The sequence below is a fragment of the Siphateles boraxobius genome, unplaced genomic scaffold (genome assembly GCF_051911475.1).
Source record: "Siphateles boraxobius isolate OS27281-9 unplaced genomic scaffold, OSU_SipBor_1 2, whole genome shotgun sequence".
NCBI classification, from domain to species: Eukaryota; Metazoa; Chordata; class Actinopteri; order Cypriniformes; family Leuciscidae; genus Siphateles; species Siphateles boraxobius.
Window position 1 is genome coordinate 9,571,545 of NW_027508810.1, and position 9,759 is coordinate 9,581,303.

Here is a 9,759-nt window from a genome sequence, read left to right on the forward strand (position 1 = left end):
TTACAACATTATCTTCCTGTTATCTCTGTAAAGCTGCTTTGAAACAATCTGCATTGTAAAAAACGCTATATAAATAAAGGTGACTTTAAATCTAAATAATGAGTATACATTTGAAGAGTTTAAAAAAAAATCCTTTAGAAGTTTACTTTTTCTCAAAATACATTGTGTGTATCAACCTGTTACTGTCTACCAAGTGGACAGAGTGTCAGATGAGGTTAGGCTGGAACGCTGGACCACAAGATCTTGTCGATTCAGGATTGCCTGCAGGTAACTCAGTGGCGTCTGCAAGCCAGAATTGGGCGGTGTTCCAGAATCATACAATAATCATAACCATTGGAACACAGCATGTCACAAATGATGACAAGCTAGAGGTAGACGTGAACCCGAAATCATCCCGACAAACAGCACAACAGCAGTGGTGAACCTGGCCAAAAGAGTGAATAAATCAGAAGGCCCTGTCAGAACAGCTCCAGTCTGGATATCAAAGGTGGTTAGTGAAGTGGTTCACTATAGTTCAGAGAGATGATGTTGAGGCAAATGTTCATAGTCTCTAATGGTATACAGAAAAGCTTTGCGGGTCATCCGGTTCAATGGATATGTTACATCTCAAGTCGTAACTATCTATCACAACCTTATCCTTTTTATGGACGAGACTCCCGACGAATCTCGTTTCACACACAAAGTGCATGAAAGATGTGACTCGGGTTACATTAGATTCTTTTCCCACTGAGATTATTGCAGTGCATTGTGGGATTGCGCCTCACATTATTCACTGACTATATTTAAAATTGATGAATTGTCAGGTTTTTTTCAGCTTGTCGCAGTGTATTGTGGGATTTCTTTATGTGTGAAGGACTCATATAGTGCAGAGCGGTATCCAAGAAGACAGCATAATTATACACTTCCTACTGTTTCGCTTCAGGAGCAAGTCTATGACGCCTTAAAATACTGTCTGGGAAGGCAGCTCTTGGTGTTGGAGCAGAGCACTAATTGACAAATTCTGTTAGTATTGATCGAATGGTGAATTGGAGGCATTGGCCTTGAGTATGATGTTCAGAAATTCATCTTTGTGCAGATGGTTTTGTTTTTATGGGATGCTGGGAGGCATATATCATAATGCAGATTTGAGACAGCTGTTTGGGTTATGTCACTAATATCTCTCCTCTGCCAGCCCATACCACCGCTTCAAAAACTGATCAAGGTCTATTTCACAGCTGAGACACACTCCGGTTTTGATATTAAACTGTGCGTTCATATTTTTGCATTAACAAACGCTATTTGCCATATGAAATTTAAAATCTAACCATCCAACCCAACCCTCAGACTATTTCTATGTAGACAAAACCTATAGGTGAAGGCTGGAGACATAAACAGCTACACTAGGATATGCTGTTGTTTTGGACTCATAAGGTTCTCTGTTAATGGGAAGAATGTTTTGATAGCACACTGAAACGCTTCTACCCCCAGACTTGCTAGGGCACAGACTCAACAGCTCCTTCAAATAAATCTGTTGATGAAAGATGGGAACGTATACATTGCATCTGTTATGGCACACCTCTTCAGTGACCTATACATGGGTGTCATTGTGTTTTAAAAAGCAGTGGGAGCAGCCGGCGGGGTTAAATGAACTTTACATGACTTATTTCGTTTGATAACTTCATTCCTTCGTTCATCTTCCATTTTTGATCTTGAGACTGTGTGGGTCACTGGATTATTGTGAAAAAAGAAATATACTTTAGAGTATACTTTTAAAAAGAGTTCTTATTGCAGAAATAAAACACTTGGGAAAATAATAATGTACTTGATATACTTACATTTTGAATTGCATGCCATTTGCTATCAAATTAAAATGTATTAGTTTAGATTTATATTAAATGCATAAAGTGCTTTTTCTGAACCCACTGAAGTAGAAATTTAGTACATCTTTATACATAATTACTTTTGTTGCCGTTGAAATATTTTTACAGTGTACTGACGAATATACTGACGAGCATTTACAGTAAACTACAATATACACTAAAATAGTTGCTGCCTTAAATCTTTAAGTACAATCAACTTGGATGTTTAAGTAATTTCAACTTAAAATACATTAAACTGACTTAAAAAAATTAGTTTATTCTTGAATAACATAAAAAGGTTGAAAATTGCTTATCTTATTTTGATAAGTTAAAGCAATGTAAAAACATATGTTGACATAACTTATTGATCATATATTGTTTTTACAGTGTACCTTAATGTAATTTCAATTGAAACTTTAAAGTCATAGGCCTATATTTAAATATATTTGTAATTACACATTTTACATAAAGATTACACTTTTAATGTCCTTGTTACACACTGCATGTACTTCCTATAGCAATAACAGTAAATTATACATAATTACAAGCAACTAGCCCTATTCCTAACCCTATAGTAGTACATGTTGTTTTAATATTACCAATATAATTGTGTTATTGTGTCGTTCTGTTCTTGTTTCATTTTCATAGACTCATGAATGAACTTATTCCTGTTTCCTTTGTTCCATTTGCCCGCTAATCATAGGTTACCATGGTTTTTCATTAGTTACTCACACCTGTTTACTTTTAGTTCATTACCTTGTGTATATTGGCGAATAAGTTCTTTCAGTGCATTGTCTGGTGTTGTTAGCACTGTTGCGAGTCATTTTGCTTTTGTGGATTATCTTCTTGTTGGATTATGGTCTTGTTTTTTTATATATATTAAAGCGCTGCAATTAGATTCGCCTAAAATAGCGATGGGGACATGAAGCTCACTGTTTCATCTCATATTTACCAGTAGCGTGTATCACGTCTGGCACACCGTCAAATCAGTCATACTTTGTTAAGCCTCCAACAAATCAATCAACTATTTCCTTGAGCAAAATATGTCATCAATGCCGAATGAATAGCACAACTACAGTGATGGAAGAAAACAACTGAGGGCATTTCTTCTTTCATCTGAGTCACATGACCCGAGTTACCCTTTAACTCGTTGTTAAATGCAGTGCTTACAGACGCTTCTTTCTGTTGCCACAGGAAATTAACACAAGCTTTCTCCACACACAGTACGTACCTCACACTCTTCACCCCATGTCCGCTGCTGTGTGTGTGTTTGCTTTGCACTCCATCATTTGAGGAATATGAGAGAGGAAGAGACACAGGGTAGACAAACATACACCCATATATGTGCATTTACACATATACCTGAACTTGTAGAAAAGCAATAGAATTGTCGTCTATTGAAAAAACTGAAGCTCTGTCTTATTCTGTTTGATGATATCAAGACCTGTAGCTTTAAATGACGTGATAAAGTTGACATGTCCATTGTTTACTGATAAAACCCAACAGTGCACTCAATAATATTTTATAATACACATACTGTGTTTAGAAATATACTCAAAAGGAAAAAACGGCTTTTGTTGAACAGCGTACAGTGCAAAACGATGTTAACACAACTTTTTTTGGGTGCACTACTAGACATTTGCTCGATCAAACGTGTTTTTTTTTCATGGGTAGGTTTTCAAATATAATGCTGTGAGATGCAAAGTATGTTGAAAGACAGAAGCAAACACACTTTCTGCATTCTTTCACAGAATATGTCGGTGGAGCCACATCACTGCATGGTATCTCAGCACAGTTGCCATGGCAAAGAAGTCCTACTGGTCTCCAAGGTACCCAAGCCTATTGTCTTCGCTTTCTTTATTTAGATAAAAACATGATTTATTGTAGAGGATACTAGTCTACTTTGCCATAAAATGGGAAGATACGTTTGTGTGTTATATGTATTAAAGTGCACAAATATAACTTTACGTTAGAGTGCTTTTTCGACATCTTTATATGCACCTTTATATGCAATTTCACAATAATTGATATTGTCCTTGAAAGAAGGTTAAAGTGCACTACCACCTGTACTGACAGGCATTTAAGGAAGTGTTTTTTAAACTCAGTTTCAGGATGGCCACAGTCCTACAGAGTTTAGTTCCAACCCTGCTCCAACTCACATGCCTGTAGTTTTCAAATAAGCCTGAATGACTTGATTAGCTGGATCAGGTGTGTTTGATCAAACTCTGCAGGTCTGTGGCCCAGGAACTGAGTTTGACACCTCTGATTTAAGGTCAACTAAAATATAAAGTAATTTTTATTGAAACATGTATGTTACATATTTAAATAATTACACATTTGATGAATTTTCATATTGATGAATAATGAAGTTGCAATTTAGTACACTTAAACGGATAGTTCATCCAAAAATTCTGTCATTAATTGCTCTCCTTCATGTTGTTCCAAAACCCGAAAGACATTTGTTTGTCTTCAATACTCAAATGAAGATATTTTTGATGTAATCTGAGAGATTTCTGTCCCTCCATTGACAGCTACGCAACTACCACTTTGATGCTTCAGAAAGTTAATAAAACGAGCGAAAAATTAATCCATATGAATTGAGCCGTTTAGTCCAAATTTTCTGAAGAGAAACGATCGCTTTATATGATGAACAGATTGAATTTAGGTTTTTATTCACAAACATTGATCAACTCACACATCATTTGTGGTAAACGGGAGCTCTAGCAGGTTCGGTTAAGCCTCTGTTTATGTTCACCAATCAATGTTTATATGTGATTAAAAGCCTAAATTCAATCTGTTCATCATATAAAGAGATCGAGTCTCTTCAGCAAATTTGGACTACACCGCTCGATTCATATGGATTACTTTTACGATCTTTTTATGAACGTTTTGAAGCGTCAAAGTGGTAGTTGCATAGACTGTCAATGGATGGACAGAAATCTTTCAGATTCCATTAAAAATATCTTCATTTGTGTTTAATTAAAACAAAATCTATTAAATGATCACATGACGGGAACCCCTAAAAGTTTCTATATATGAAGTTCTACATAGAACCCTTTCTTTTAAGAGTGTTTAACTTTAAATGTACAATCGAATAACACTGCAGTTAAAATTATAATCAAAAGTAATATAAGTATAGTTAATTGTAATAATGTATATACATGTAGGCCTATACATATAAATAAATAAATAAATAAATATATATATATATACAGTATCTTATATCAGACATTATGTCTTTAATTTATTTACTTGGATTTTAAATATTGTCATATTTCATTTTAGATTATATATAAGCTATACTGTATATATTTCCAACAGTAATGGTCAACACGTCAAGTGGCAAATGTTATACTAGTAGGTGACAGTTTCCATTGTGCACACTGCACGTGTGAATGCTAACCCTCCAGTGCTGTGGCCATTTTACTATGCAAAAACCCTCCCATGAGGTTTGCACATGTGGTCTTAGCGGGGTGGAAAGTACAGTATACAGGCTGTTGTTTGTTCCACACCTGTTTTACATAAACCGATCATATATCCTGAATTCAGTTCACTTGATTACAATAACTATTCTACAATTAGCTAACTTTAAGAACCGAGGTTCACTTTTAAAACGTTAAACTGAGTTGTTGCTTATTGTATTATACGCAATACATGTTACCAAAGGCAGCTCTTGTAGATTTAATCAAACCGAAAGCCTTTAAACGCTGAATACGTGACACAGTATTTGTCTCCATATGAAAACGGTACGCATCTAAGCCTGTTGTTAGAAAAACGGCAATAAAGCAACACGGTTATGAGGCTAACCTCTAACCGCACTCATATCCATTTTCCAGCACAGCTGTCATTTGTCGTCTAGCCCACAATTACCAGGCCTCACAAACAAGGACGTGATGTCACTTCCTGTGCTCCGTGATATCACAAACCCAGAAATGGAGAGTCTAATGCTGACGCGTGGAAAGCGGAAACAGCTCTGCATTACACACAACGCCACAACAAGTCAGATCCTAAAAAACAGCCATGTGACCTTACTTACAAGCAGACAATTAGATAAACCAAACGATAAAGGCACTTATCTGATGAAAACAGCTTTTGATTTCTTGCCACCACTGCTGGTTAATGCTTTTCATCAGGAAACAGAAATAGGTCTGCGCTGCTCTGACTCAATTTACATGTTTAAAAAAGTTACACCTCAAATAAAATCATGCTTTTATTCATAATCTAAACCAGACATGTTGCAATCGAGCGCTCTGTTTATTCTGTCTTTCCTGATCAAGATTTCTGCTTGTATCTATGAATACTTACTGAAACATTATAAAGCTTTTGTTTGAAAGCCCCAATGAAAAGTCTAATAAGGCCACATAATGTTGCAAATGCTATACCATTAGTTCTGTGATGAATGGGCAAGTTGACTAACAGCTTTATGTATGGAAAATTTGACGTGACATTTGACGAAATAGTCGTCTGACTGGTTGTGATTGGATTGCAGTGAAGTGCAGGACAAGTGCCTACATGCTCTCTGGCACCTACATGTCAGCAGGGCTCTCTCATTATTACAGAGAAATGCTAATCTCAAACCTAGCAGGTGACTGTATAAATCCTGCTGTTTTAGCACATTACAATGGCAGGACATGAATGTTAAAAAGTTATTTACAAAAACACATGTTGTTTCGCACCCTGAAGCTCTTTGATGGCAATAAAACGGCATAGCGTATAGGGCTATATCAGTCAATCTCTGTGGTGTGAATATAAATGTCCCCACCAGACCTAGCTATAGCCCCCTCTGAATTATATGGCAAATCCTTGTATAATTCTTGCAGAATAAACGCCCACCAATAATATCCCGCCGGCTCACTCTCTTTATTGGCATCATATTTCCCCCTCTGATTACGCAATAATCTGAGATAGAAGATTTATGATGGTTGGGAATTGGAGCTCAGTTGAGATGGAAACTACAAAGTTTTATCTAAAACCCTGTGTTTTAGTATTCCCTGAAAGCATGCTTGCTGAATGTTGTTGATTAAAAAAAAAAACCTTGGATGGGCTGTTGTTACATTTGCTTGAGGAATTTTCTGGTCAGAAACATTAAACAGAATTTTAGAATTTGGGACCAACAAAAAAATATATACATGGTAGAACTGTAGTAACTCTATTATTAACATATTCATGTACCATGGTATTAACTTTAATGATCCTATTAAAAAAAAGTAAAAACATTTTTTTAAATAAAAAATAATAATGATGTAATATCTTGACTAAATTGAATTGTTTCTCCTAAACAGTAAATTAAGACTTTTGTTTGGTTCTTGTCAGATATGTAATATTAAATGTGTCTTCTCTAGAGAATCAGAACAGATCCAACCCGATCTCACGACCAATTCGTACGAACTTTACGAGGTGGCTAATTCGTACGAATTCATAGACCTCACTGGTACGAATTTCCGAATGTTTTACGAGTTTCCCAATTCGCATGAATTTGTACGAATTAACTACCCCTGTCCCCGCCCCTAAACCTAAACGTCGAGTGAGGTCGTACGAATTCATACGAATCTGCCACATTTTACTCACTCGTACAAATTCGTACGAATTGGTCGTGAGAGAGCGTTGACCAGATCTTAACAGTATCTCACAAAGAAAATAAAAGACAGAGATTTAAATGTTCATTAATCTCAATTCAAATGTTTCTCGTCAAATTCTCTAAAGTACAAATGAATGCATGAACTGAGAAAATTTTTTAGCTTAAATCCTATGGAAGTTGCTTTAGATAAAAGCATCTGCCAAATGTGAATATCACTGGTGCTTGTTAGTGACGGTGGCATGTCAAGTTTGAATATGCAAATGAGAGCTGTAGCAGAGTGTGCGATTTTCAATGAATAACATCTTTGGGGGGCTCTTCACTCAAATACATCATATTGCTTCAGACGTGCTGGAAAGTAATGCAGGAATAGTATGGACTTTATTTATGTTACTTTTAAGGTATTTTTTGGTCTTTTTTGGAGCTTAACAGGCCATGCGTACTAACCCAGATAGCAGCAATGTTTTTGGCGTGTTGAATCCACATGTACCAGATGTGGCCCGTATTTGGGCCAACACTATGTTGCTGTCTTAGACACATATTAAAGTAGTTTTACTGTATCTCAACAGTTACAACTATTTTTCCTCTGCGCAGAATTAGGAGTAACATCTGAGACTGCGATCTGAAACATAACTGAGAACTTCTGAGCAGAGTAGCCTGTAAGCAATACAATTAGCCTATGGGAAGGATTTATCATAACACAGTGCTAGTTAGGCAGTTGCTTATGTAGCTGAGTGTCTCTGAAAAGCAAAGCCAGCCACTTCATGAAAGGGCACATGTTAATACAAAGCTGTGAACTCTGTGTGTTACGGAATAAGAAATGCCAGAGGACTTGGGAGGCCAACTGGTCATTTACATAGCGAGGAATCGGATGTACAGGAAAGAATGAGAGCGCGAGTCAGAGTCGGAGGGAGGTGGGGGAGACTGGAGTGAATCCAGGGGAAATCCAGCTCCACATGGCAGAGCTCAGCCCGGGATACAGTCAAGCAAGTACATGGGGAATTTTATACAGTACACTGTTCATCAGCATAAAACAGCCGCCTCATAGACCAATAACAAATTAAAGTCCTCTATAAATATGAAACTACCATAACTATCTGAACCCATATTAAATCTAAAATGGCTCTAGGAGTAATTTAGCTGTATGCCATTTTGCTGGCTGAATTTGGTAACAGTGTTTAATAAAATTTGTGTGTTATAGCAGTGAGGCAATAGCCTCAATATTGCAATGGCTGTTTAGAGACTACTTTAACCAAGGTTATTTTTCATTGATGTGTAATACCGTGACATGATGGATACACTGTCACAACGTGTTTATGAGGAGACTCTCAAGTGTAAAAGCAGAGTAAACAATCTAAGCTGAATTTGAGGTACCTTATCCCTTTAAGTGAGCTTGAGCTATTCCAAATGTCTCTGTAATAGTAACATAGTATGCCATAAAATAAAAAGACACAGTTAGAAGATCCTTAAAGAAAGCGGTGCACAGAAGTTTAGTCATTATTCGTTCGAAATCTTGCCAGACGCTGCATATTTAAAGTTAGTCAAATGACAGGTTTGTTATAGCTAATCTTCCTGTATAGCTCAAACACTATGGCTTTCGATTCCTAGGGAATGCATGAAATGAGAAAAATATGTAGCTTGAATGCTATGGAAGTTGCTTTGGATGAAAGTATCTGCCAAATGTGAATATGTCAGTGCTTAACTCTTTCTCCGCCATTGACGGAATTTTTTTCGTCTTTCCTTGTTTTCACTGTTTTACGGTAAGGGGGCGCTATTACACATCTTCTGAAAGATTACTGAATCTCCTGATCAAAACACAGGTGAAGAAGAAGCAGAAACAAGATAGCACAATAAGAAGATGTATATGTAAAATAACGCAATCATGAACATTAAACAGCATGTTACTGAATGAACTGTCGACCCTGGATGAAGTATAGGTCCCGATTCAGATGTAGTCTTCGACAAAAACAAGTTTTTCTCAGCTTTTTGCTCAAAATGGTGCTTTTTTTATGAACCATTCCCACATTTAAGTGTTGATAACAACTGAATGTATGAAAGTAGAATACAACTAATTCTATTTAAAAGCAGAGTCTGTTCTTTGGACTGTGACTGGCATGTCAAATTTGAATATATACTGTACATCTAAGAGCTGTGGCAGAGTGTTTCAGTGAATAACAGTTTATGTTTTGGCAGGTTCTGCACTCAAATCCATCATATTGCATCAGAAGTGTTGGCATATAATAAAGGAATCATATGGACTTCGTTTAAGCCACCATTTTAGTCCCTTTTAGAACTTAGCCCACTTTGTTCCGACGGATAAAATAGAAAATCATACGGGTTTGGACT